The sequence below is a fragment of the Elephas maximus genome, chromosome 8, assembly GCF_024166365.1.
Source record: "Elephas maximus indicus isolate mEleMax1 chromosome 8, mEleMax1 primary haplotype, whole genome shotgun sequence".
Taxonomy (NCBI): Eukaryota; Metazoa; Chordata; class Mammalia; order Proboscidea; family Elephantidae; genus Elephas; species Elephas maximus.
Window position 1 is genome coordinate 104,798,704 of NC_064826.1, and position 12,880 is coordinate 104,811,583.

General features: G+C 43.6%; 1 protein-coding gene across 3 annotated transcripts in view; it reads right to left on the reverse strand.

Annotated features, from left to right (window-relative positions):
• The window catches only part of GLI3 (GLI family zinc finger 3), a 346,018-nt gene that overhangs the window by 299,378 nt on the left and 33,760 nt on the right, over positions 1 to 12,880 (reverse strand). The gene's annotated exons all lie outside the window — the stretch shown is intronic.

Sequence of the window (12,880 nt, forward strand, 5' to 3'; positions counted from 1 at the left end):
GTATCAGTGCTGTGATCCATAGGGTTTTCACTGGCTAATTTTTGGAAGTAGATCACTAGGCCTTACTTCCTAGTCTGTCTTAGTCTGGAAGCTCCCCTGAAACTGCTCACCATGGGTGACCTTGCTGGTATTTAAAATACCAGTGGCATAGCTTCCAGCATCACAGTAACACGCAAGCTACTACAGTATGACAAACTGATAGCTAGGTGGCGACTTCATAACTGAAAGAAACCCTATTTTTTACGGAGCTCACCACCTCTCACTCCCTTATTGGGGTTATTATACTGGAGTTAAATAGGCCTATTAAGGTTATTTTAGTTGCTTGAATATACAAAAATCCCCTTCCCATCTGGGAATTCTCACCTACCATTCAATTTGGAACAAAACTTCCCTGTGTACCCACCTCCTGACCCGTTTTTACCTTGCTTTTGCTAATTCTTTTGTTTTATAGATTTCACTTCTTCCAGGAAGTCTTCCCTGATGCCAGGTTCCAATCCTAATACTGTCAGTGCCCTTGCTATGTGTTCCTATATCCCTCTGGGGTTCTTCTATCATAGTAATTATTATCATGACTTATTACCACCATTTATTTAATAATTAATCTTCACCACCAGATTATACATTCCCTGAGAGCAGGAACTATTTGTTTTGTTCACTCACAGTACTTAGCACAGTGTTTGGCACATAAGGTGTGCCTGAAAAATATTTACTGAAGAAATGGATAGATGGATAGATGGTTGGACGGTGGGTGGGGTGGGTGGATGGACGGATGGATAGATGGGAAGGCATTTAATAAATCTGGTTTGCTGTGTTCCTCTCCCAGGACAGATGGGCCAATTGAACAGACACACCATATCAGTTTCTATGTATCTGGGCTCTAGCTAAAATGCTATTATTTACTTCTTTCTTTAATCATTTTTCATAAACAGCTTTGTTGCCCGTTGTCCAGGTGGAGTGTCTCTAGTAAACTAAACAAAGTGAAACAAAAGGTAAGAAAAGAAAAATGACCTCTCTTATCCTCACTAATGTAAATAAAAACAATAGATGTCCAAGATGCTGCATAAAACAAGATGTTGGCTCCATTCATTTAGTTATGATTAAAGATATTACCATGGTCCTTAAAAAACATAATATTTTTTAACAGGATCTACACCTAAATGTAGACACAGTGTGTAAGTCTCTCTTAGGCAGATGTGATAAAGAAACATAAGCTAGACAATGTCAACTGGCTTTTCCAACATTAACTGAAAATTCTCACTAGTGTTAAATGAAAACTTCGGAAAATGTAGGGGTCCGTATACAAGAGGCTAAACATTTTACTTTCCTACAAAGGAACACTGACTAATTTTTCCTTGCAGAAGATGTACCTCCCAAGAAAGACCTTGCAAAAAATCTACATTTAAATTGAACAATAAAAAAAGTATTATACAAAAGCATCCTCCAGCATCCACTGTTAAAACCATTAAAGGTTTGATTCCCACTCCACATTTAACACTATAGTTTCATCTTTGCTCAGATTTATGAACCTGATGAAGACAATACTGTTTCTGGCATGAAGATTCCAATTCTTCTCTAAAATCTCCAGTGGTAAAGTTGAAGAGATCATCTTCTAAGCAGCTTCCTGTCTCATTTGAGATGCTAGGGAATTTCTTTTTTTCCATCAAGAGGGAAAAAAAGACAACAAAAAGGAAGGGAAGGAAAGGAGAGAAAAAGAACCACCTTTGCCACTACAATTCCCCGTCATCTGTGTCACTCTTAATGTCATAAAGTTGAGTTGACCTTTCCTGGGGTCCCCAGAAGAATCAGCAGCCATCCAACAGCTGTGCAGCTAAGGAAGTAACCATGTAAGAATTATGCCACTTTTAGGCTTTATCTAATGCACCAGTACTAGGCAACAGGCTCCCTCTCACAGACACCAAAGGAAGGTGAAGACAAGTAAGGAAGGCGCCTCACCTCAGTAAACCCCTAAAACAATGGTCTCCTCCTAAGGAATGGAGGGATCTTAAATTGGAGGCCTGTTTTCTTATTTTAATACTCTAAGACCATCAAAGTTAAAACTACTTGCTCCTACAGAGCAGAGGTATTTGACTACTGGACAACACTGAAACCACGTATTCAAACACCCACTGAGTGACTCTTGATTGTCTATCTTCAAAGCACCTACTCAGGACACAGAAGAAAGATGTGGGCAAAGCTCTAAAACATACCACATTGCTGTGTTCCCCTTAGCAAGGGGAACAGTCCCCCAGGCATAGCCTAACAGTGATCGCAGGCTTGGCTATCCCAGCCATGGAAGGAAGCACCTGCCTGTGTGTTCTGGACTAAAATAGCTACCTGCTCAGGTGTCAGAGAAGCTGAGAATCCCTCTTCAGACTCATTCCATATTTACAGAGGGCTCTTGCTGAACATAACCTTCTTGAAGCCTGTTGCTATTGAGTCGATACCGACTTACAGCAACCTACAGGACAGAGCAGAACTGCCCCATAGGTTTTCCAAGGTGCAGCTGGTGGATACAAACTGCCAACCTTTTGGTAAGCAGCTGAGCTTTTAACCACTGTCCCGAATATACTGTAGCTGTCCTAAATATACAGCACAAACATCCACTCTGCAAAACAATTCAAACTTATCTTAACCCAAGGATAATCTGTAGCATTTTATCCTCTAAAGGGACTGAAAATTTCCCTAAATCTTCCCAGGTGTGATTTAGTGTCAATGTCAGACCCACCCATTCACTCAACCAATATATAGTGAGCCTTCGCACCGCGCCAGGCTCTGTTCCCAGCCACGAGGAACAGTGAGAAGGATACAGAGGCTCATGGTTCTGACATCCTGGTGCAGACACAGAAAGTCAACCAGTAATCATGTAAAAAACTGAATTACTTCACAGAGCCAACAGTTTTTTAAAGAAAAAAATAAACAGAAAAGTGATAATAGGAAGTGCGTGGCTAGGGTGAGGGGCGGGACAGCTTTAGAGAGCATAGCCAGGGAGTTGAGCTAGAATGCTGAGAGGGAACTGGGCCTGTGAAGAACTGGAACAGCGTTCATTCTGCTGGTTTTTTTCCAAGCCCACCACCAGGCTGAGGAGCTGCTCTGAGATCTCAGTTGCAAAGCCACTGCTGAAGACGCTGACCTCAGGGATGTGGGAGGACTGCATTACTGCACTCACAGGTCAGGACAAGTGTGGATTCACTCTCCCAAGATCCTCTACCTCAGCTCATGGTGCTCTGGCAAGACCTGGAAGCAGGGCCTGCGAGGCAAATGGCTATGGCCCCTTTAAAGATAACAAGAACATACAATTTCCTCAAGGGGTTGATTTAATACCTAAAATCTTAAAAATTAGTGTGTTCTTCTGGGGTCTGAATCCAATATCGCCTTGAGACACACCACACACACAAACACACCCTACACACACACACATGTCCCCATACACAAGCATATACATGCAACATACATGTGCATACACACCAGACATACCACACACATACATCATACACATATACACACACAGACAACCCCCACACACACATCACACACATACCCCCACACACACACCCCATATACAAATACATACACACACATTAATTCTTCTACAGAAAATATGGTAGATGGTTTCAGTTTAGAAACAATCATATCAAACACACTGATGCCAAAAACGCACAGCTTATAATTCTCAAATCTCTTTCAGAAAGTTTTTTTTTTTTCAAAACTACAAAAAGACCAGGGACAATCTCACTGCCAGCTAGAATGACAAAGCATTTTTTTCCCTAAACTTACTATGATGATAGATAACAAATGGCAAGTCAGTCAATAATCAGAAACAAAAGAGGAATACACTGGAAATGCTAGGAACAGAGCTAGAAAAAGGCCCGTTAGACACGCGAGAGACGGTGGTGCTTTGAAAACGTACAAAGTTTGATCCAAATGTTAGATGTGGTTTTTGCTCCTCACCACAAAGTTGGGTTACTAACATTTCTAAAATTTCTGAAAATGATTTTCAGGCCTCTAGCCTGCTTGGGAGCAGATGAAAATTTCCATTATTGATACACAGACATCAGTATGCAAGGTAAACAACAGGCAAGATAGCTGCTCCTAATATGTGTACAGAGAGCACATTAGAAGCACATGAGAACTCCGATTTGCCTCCATACACCTGGGCAGAGTACACCCAGACAACTACTAGGCTCCCCGCTTCCACTCCCAGTGTGTCAGCCAGAGGGCACAGGGCTCGCCAGCCGGGGAATATAGGTCCTGTCAACCCTTCTCCGACTCAAATGTCAATCCATTTTCTTGTTTTCACAGTCACAACAACTTACAGTGAATTCTGATTTGTGATGGCTGTCAGGCAAGAGCAGAATGAAGGTGAGTCAGTGTGTGTCTGTGCGTGTGCGTGTGCGTGTGCGTGTATGCGCGCTTCTCCTCCTTCCACCTTGGCAAACCTTCTGATGCAACAGAATGATCCAGCCCTTTGAGGGCAGGAACCATGTTCATATCAGACGATGGGCTGAGGCCAAGAAAAAAGAAATCTAACAAGGACCAATCTAAAGGCCTAAATGTAGGGCCAAACAATTAATACTCAAGTTATTTTCAGCAAAGTGGCAGGAACGTGAGTTAGCAGCAGATGTGAGCAAATACCCAGGGATAATGTCATGAATTATAAATCAATGATGAAATATGGTGGCCTCAAATTCTAATTCAATCGTATGCATCAAAGGGCCATCTCACTCTACAGCCACCATGCCCTCCCGACTCACTGAGCAGTCTTGAAAGTGACGTACTATAAGGAAGCATACGCAGGCCCAGGTGGACAGACAGTGAACGCTCAAAACCATCCCATGTAAGAAAAATGGTAAAAGGATGGAGGCAAGGAGGGCTTCTTGAGCCTTATACTTCAAATATCTGCAAATTTCTGTAAAAGAAGAGTTAGCAGTGACATGTGTGGATCCAGAAGGCCAGAGAATCAACCAGCCCTACCTGTGTCATATTTTAAAGTGCTTTTGAGGGCAAAATGGTTAAGAGCTGTGGCGAGCTACGGCTGCTAACCAAGAGGCTAGCAGTTCGAATCCACCAGCCACTCCTTGGAAGCCCTACGGAGCAGTTCTACTTTGTTCTACAGGGTCGCTATGAGTCAGAATCAACTCAACGGCAACAAGTTTGAAGGCAAAGTGGGGACAAAGTAAAAAATATTGAAGTTTTATTTTACCAGCTACAGTCAAGTCGATTCCAACTCATGGCAGCTCCACGTGTATCAGAGTAGAACTGTGCTCCATGGGATTTTCAATGACTGACTTTTCAGAAGTAGAACACCAGGTCTTTCTTCTGAGACAGCACCTCTGGGAGGGCTCAAACCGCCAACATTTTGTTTAGTAGCAAACATGTTAACAGTTTTCACCATTCAGGGAATGATTTGAAGTTATGGGGAGGTAGATATTTATTCTACAGAAGAAGAATGTTGTAACGATTAGAACTGAAGATGGGATGGGCCGCACTGTGAAGTGATTTGTTCCCTTCTCAAGAGTGGCTGTAATGGTATTTTTCAGGATTCGCACATCATACAAGGGTTGAACTCCAAGATCGATCTCCAAGAAGTTACGATTATAAAAAGAAATTTTCCAACTTGGATATGTATGTCAGTATATTAGGGCTCTTAACAACTAAGAAAAATTCCCTTCATATTAAAAAAAAAAAAAAAAACACTTTTTTAATGCTGGCAACAGCATGGGTGTGATGGTAATTATCATGTGTCAACTTGGCTAGGCTATGGTTCCTCATCGTTTGGCCAACCACTAGCCTAAGTTGCTGTTCCATAATGTAATTGTCATGGATTGAATTGTTTCCCTCAAAAATATGTATCAACTTGGTTAGGCCATGATTCCCAGTATTGTGTGGTTGTCTTACATTTTGTGATTTTCCTACGTGTTATAAATCATAACCTCTGCCTGTGGTTAAAGAGGACTAGGGTGGGATATAAAACTCTTGCTCAGGTCACATCCCTGATCCAATGTAAAGGAAGTCTCCCTGGGGTGTGGCCTGTACCACTTTTCATCTTACAAGAGATAAAAGAAAAGGGAAACAAGCAGAGAGTGGGGGACTTCATACTAGCAAGAAAGATGCACCGGGAGCAGAGCGTATTCTTTGGACCCAGCGTTCCCGCCTGGAGAAGCTCCTAGTCCAGGGGAAGAGTGATGAGAAGAACCTTCCTCCAGAGCCTACAGAGACAGAAAGCCTCTCCCTGGAACTGACACAGTGAATTTGGACTTCTAGTCTACTAAAACAAATTTCTCTTTGTTAAAACCACCCACTTGTGGTATTTCTGTTACAGCAGCACTAGATGACTAAGACAGTAATATAATGAAATAGAATGTTTTATAATGTAATCACCTTCCATAAGGTAGTCTAATGTAATCAATCAATCTGTTGAAAGTGCAGTTTCTAAGGGTGTGTTCTGCCTCTGGACTTTAAATAGATATTTTGGTGGAATTTGTTCTCTCCTCTCTCTTCACTCTGACCTACAGGTTTGGACTTGCCAGCTCCCCACAATCACATGAGCCATCCCTTGAAGTAGATCTCTCTCTATTTCTCTATCTACTATCTATCTCACTGGTTCTGTTTCTCTAGAGAAACAGGTATACAGGTATACAGCAATTCTCATTAAAAGGGTTGTTCTCCAATGACACATTTCCCATTTTGAAGCATCTTATTAGTAGTGTATTTGCTCCCCTTCTCATCTCAATGGGGCACTGACCTACCTGGGAAAGCTGTGGAAGTAGGGGAGGCATGTGGCAAGAACAGTGGCTCCCTGGTGCATCTAGGCATTTCCCCATTAGGGAAGCAGACAGTACACATGGCCACAGCCTAGCAAGGGTCCACGCAATGCCTGTCTGTGCCACTGACTCCTCAACTCCAGCAAGACCCAGGTTTGTACCTATGAGGTGGTATCACTTCAGCATCCTCCTGCCTCTTCTGGGAGGGCCACCAGCTTAGAATGGAAGGAAAGGAACAGGTTGGAAAACGTCCCTTAACTTTCTCAACGTCAACTGTATCCCCAAGCAGTTTTGTTCTCAAGAGATTTTTAAGTCAGCATTTCACTATCTTTTTCACCTCCAAAATCTGTACTGAAAAATTGCTAGTCAATTAAAAACTATTATTAGCTACATATATATATATATTTGAAAATTGTCTCTATTAAGGAGGGGTGGTATACATAACAAGTGATATTAAGAAACGGGTGAATTAGACAAGTTTAATATAAAGCTGGCAGGAACAATACAGGACAATCTGGTCTAGTGGTTAAGGCTGTGGAGAAAGGTCAGGCCTCAAGCCTTACCTGACTCCCTGTGACTTCCGGTGCTCTGAGGGAAAAGGAGACAGAAGAGTCTCCTTCAATTGGGACTTTGCAGGAAAGAAAAAGACATTTATATCTGCATGGACGCAAGGTGAGTCTGTCTGAAGACATAAGGAGAGACTACAATGCACAAACACAGGAGCTATTTCTAGGCAAATGGACGGGGGCCTATTACACAGGGGCAGAGGTGGTCAGCAGCAGAATCCTTGTCTTCCATGCAAGAGGTCCACATTCAATTCCCAGCCAGTACGCCTCATGTGCAGCCACCACCCTCTGTGAGTGAGGATTACGTGCTGCTATGATGCTGAACAGGTTTCAGCGGAGCTTCTAGGCTAAGATAGACCACAAAGAAGTGGCTGGCGATCTACTTCCAATTAGAATCCTATGGATCCCAACGGTCCGATCTGAAACTGATCATGGAGGATGGCGCAGTATCTGGTAGTGTTTAGTTCCATTGTGCGCAGAGTCACCAGGAGTCAGCGGCTGACTTAAAGGTGGCTAACAACAACTCGATTTACACAGTCCAGAATTTGAACAAGATACTGTTGATGTTTGTAATAACTACTATTAACGAGTAAATCATAAGTGTTCAGAACAGTACTAGGCAATTGACAGAAAGAAACCATTATTACCCCAGCTAAGACACAGGTTAAGTGTCTCATTCGAAGACCCAGAGCTAGTAGGTGGCAAAGCTGGCCACTAAGCCAGAACTTCCTGATGCCAAATCCTGAGCTTTGCCTCCCCGCCCTTAAGGACGCTCCTGTAGGCCTGGAAGCAGGCCAGCCCAGCCACACAGGTGCATTCACTGAACAGCACCACACTTGCTTATGCCAGGTTCAGGAGCACAGTTTTGATTCAGGAAATGAACATAAACAAGTAACCCCCACAGGATCAAACCTCTAACTCTTCCCAGCTTAGCACTACGTTCTAATCAGGACCACTCACTCACACCAGCTCCCACCCGAATGCCACTGACACGTGGCCAGGCAGGGAGGGCGCTTCTGGGCACTACCCATCCCATTCTATTTCCTGGACTTTCATTGCATCCCTTCATCCTTGCACCATGAAGCAGGAAACATCCAGAACAACCAAATAAAACAGACTAAAGGACACCACATGCACAGCTCCTTGGGAACTTATCTTAAAGGAAAGCTCTGGCCAAGCGCAGTGAAGGCAGTGAGAACTGAGCATACCAGTAACAAAATGAAAGCACCAGCTTACACTGAGAGAGTGTTTTCAGTGCCTTTTAAACGGTTTCCAGGTACACTGTCATTTGTATTTCAAAGTAGTCCTTTCTCGGCTTGTTTCAGTGAGATCAGACCACACGTTTCAGTTTTCCAACCAATGACCAAAAAAAAAGACACAGATTTTAGAGGGAGAAAATATTTATGATGTTTGCTGATACAAAAACATACTTACCTTTCACATATTCATTAATGGGCACTTCATAGAGTTTGGCAACTCAGTTTTACCAAACAAAATTACATTTCTCACATACTGGGGAAGCTGCTGGAGTCTGTGGGTAGTGCACACAGTTAAACGTTCAGCTGCTAACCAGAAGGCTGGAGGTTCAGGTCTACCCAGAGGCACCTCAGAAGAAAGACCTGGCAATCTACTTTAAAAAACATCAACCATTAAAAACCTTAGGGAGCACCATTTTACTCCGACATACATGGGGCCACCATGAATCTGAGATGACTAGACAGAAACTAGTTTTTGTTCTTTTGTGGCAGCTACCAATTTGGGGGCTTTGATCCAGACATAAAAATTTAATGCCATCACTTTTGCGTACCTCACCCCCTCCCACCACTGAGTGTCTAGGAGAGGAGAGACAAGATCAAGAAGAGTCTAGCCTACCACCTGGAAGTCTGGGGTCATCCTGTTTCTGAGACTGACCAGCTTTACAGCCTTAGGAAGAACCAATCTTTGAGCCTTGGTTTCCTTATCTATAATAGGCATATTTAGCTTAGACAATACCATTCAGCCCTGCCAGTTCATGACTTGTGGTGAACGGAACAGCCTCTCAGGATAAACACAGTGAAATTCTCAAAACAGATCAATTTAGGGCATGGCAAGAGGCACAGGTTGGTGGCGTATATTAACCAGAACGCAAACTATTTGTCCGTTTCTTTCTCTCACTCCCTCCCTCCCTCCCTTCTCAGACATCCAAGGTATCCACAAGAAGCTCGTTATTTGGTTCAATAAGGTAGGTGCAGTAAAATAGGTTTCTCTTCATATATGGCCTTTCTGGCCCTGGATTTGTAGTTCTGCCAAAATGATTTGCTAGGCCACAATCTTTCAAGGGGATTGGACAGTTCACTATGCAAATAAGGTACATACAACCCTTGCAGGGATTGGTTGACTATAATGTAAACTGGATCACTGTGGCCTCTTGAAGGGATTGGTCAGTTTGTGGTCTTGGTGGGAGGAGGAGGCTTATAAAAGGGCTAATCCCCCAGAGGCTGAAGAGGACCTCACTACCATCAAGAAAAATAGCCAGGAGCTGAGTGTGTCCTTTGGACACAGGGTCCCTGTGCCGAGAACTTCCCACATCCAGGAGTTAGAGTTCTAACACTGGAGATGACAGGAGACAGTCAGTGCAAGATGGCATGAGATGGTGGTAGCAGTATGAGTGGAAAACCAGGAGACCAGTTAGAGATGGCTACGGTGGGGTTCCCGGCCCATGGAACAAGGCAGCCGCTGTGGGCTTGTCAACCCACAGAGTGAGAGGGTTATAGGTCGAGGGGGATTCCTGTAGGCATAGCCTACAGTGCACACCACACTGGCCTTCTCCCCCCAGGAACTCTATGGGCTGATCTCCAGGTTCATTATAGAGTTCGTTATAGAGGGCTCTCCCATGGAAATAAACTGCTTGCTCTAAAAAGGGCAGCCAGCAGAGAGAACACTAGGTTGAGCCCTTTGTCGTTTTCTACTAGCCCTGCTGCCTCTCCATCACTTCTACACAATCAGAAACACTTAATCAACTCCCAGGAGGTCAGATTTCCTTGCCCAGGTGCCAAGACAGTTGGCATGAGGTCCAACCCATGCTTCTCCTCGCAGAGAGCACCAGGCCTTAGTCAGTGCTCCATGATGGTCCTCTTCTATTAGTGTCCATGCCTATAGAAGCATCAAACAGGAATGAGGAGGAATGTGTGTGTGTAAGTGAGTCTGTGTATGTGTGTAAAACTCATCTTAGTACTTCTCTAATGTCATTTCTGGAGCCCTGGTGGCACAGTGGTTAAGAGTTCAAGCTGCTAACCAAAAGGTCTGCAGTTCTAATGCACCAGCCACTCCATAGAAACCCTAGGGGGCAGCTGTACTCTGTCCTACAGGGTGGTTATAAGTTGGAATTGACTAGAAGGCAACAGGTTTAATGTCATCTCTAGGCTGAGATAAATTTCAAATCCTAGCCATTCCTTTTAAGAAACGCTAAGCAATATATGAAGAGAAGAACCAAAACTACTGATATTTTAATGAATTTTCCATATAAAACTAAGATTTTAAGAGGTCAAAACTGCATACACACATACCAAGATTAGTGAAAAGGAATCAGAAGTGGCTTTGGAACTGTATATGCATTTAATTTTTTACTATTTAAAACACACAACAAAGCATATTACAAGAGAACTCCAAAGGAAGAGGCATTGGCCCGTCTTTGGTCAACAGTCTTGGCAAAATCTCACCTCATTCTGAAATACGTACAATCACAAGCACACAGAAAACAAAGCAGTTCACTCCACGATCTTGCCAAATATCCCCTTCTTAGTTCTGAAACCATGAGACAGCAACCAAAGTAATTTACGTCAGAGCAGTGGTTGGTATTAATTTTATTTACTTTATGTCAATGACCAGTTAGCACGCCATCCGACAAATGAGACAAAGTTATCGGTCTAGTGTCTACAAGGGCTGTGTATGTAACTTTCATTTTGCAGAAATGAACAAGTGAAGTTTGTGAACCCTCCTCACAACTGTGGTATTGCCAAGGTGCCAGGGTGAGAGAGTGGATCATCTTGGCAAGTGCCTTAGTGATAGTGGATCAGCCAAGTTCCCCCCAAACCCTGCCCTGCCAAGCCGGAGCCCTGAGCCAGTCGCCTGACCTCTCTGCTCTACTAGGGACTGCAGCAAATGGGTGGGATTTTACTGACGGGATCACAAAGTGATCACTTTTGACCTCGGCTGGGCCCCCAAGGCTACTGGGCTATTTCTCTCCTCAAACGTAATTGGAGCTTTTGCCCATTCCTCACAAGGAAAGTTCAAAATGGCTGCCATTCCTAAACCCACTCCTGCTACTCTCAAACCGTCCTTTACGGTTTCACAGAGGAGACAAAGGGATGTGCTTTCCCCCCACCTCTAATTTTAATCTACAGATTCCCCAGAACTTCCCCTGCTTCCCTCCTTTCTTAGATAAAAGCTCCCCTTTCCAGGGAAGCTAATCCTTCTCTATGTTGGTTTTTGTTTTATATTTCAAATTTTTTATTGTTGTAAAAATACATAGAATGCAACATTTGCCAATACAACATTTCCAGGTGTACAACTCAGTGGCATCAATTACATTAATCATGCTTTTCCATGCGTTCTGAACTCTCGTCCCTACAGCCAAGGCTCACAATCTGAACACGCCTGGAACAGCCCCGGAGCCTTCATTACACCAGCCTGAAAGCCAGAGACCCAGATCCCAACGTCCTGATGTGTAGTAGTCTTAGCACCTGGGAAACCTCTTTGTTTTCACACCTCTGCTATCTTTTCCTCCACTACCCTCTACCCATATCCAGGCTCGTAAGTGGACATCCTAAAAGCACTTTCCCTCAACTCTGCCTACTTTTCCAAGTCAAGCTCTCTCTCTCCCCTTCACCTCTGAATTCCTCTGAAGAGTCATGTACACACAGTACCTCCACTGCCCTCTGCTCACCCAAGTTGTACGCTTACACCCACTGGGTCTCTTACACCCACTGGGTCTCGCTCCTGAGCCCATCCTGCTACCGACAATTGCACGTTTCTGAGGCCTCAGTAGCCTAATATGGTCCTCAGCCTTCCCGAGCCCTCTATCACATCAGAAACCACTGCCATCTTCCATCGTCCTAAACTCTCATCCTCTCTTGGTCCTATATCTCCACTTTTTCTTACCCATCAAATATGCCTTCTGAGTACCATTCACTGATTTTATCCTTTCTCCTGCCCATATACACTGTTCTCTAGTAACAGTCTCCACGCTATTTCATTCATTCTCATTGTCTTTACTACCTATATACTTCCAAGATGAATCTCAAATCTTTACCTTTAGCCCTTACCTTTCTCCTAAGCTTGATCTACATTTCAAATACATGTTGGAAATCACGATGTTTAAAACCGTATTACTTCCTCCCACTCCCAAAACTTCTTTTCCTCTCATGACTTCCCCATATACGACAGTCTTCCAGGTCACACTCATTTCCATATCTAGAATCTTTTCTCCTTTTGTCTTCTACTGACATAGATCTCCTTTTGCCTTCCATTTTTCCCACTAGGTCCACCACAGCCACCTCCCTGATTGCCTCAATG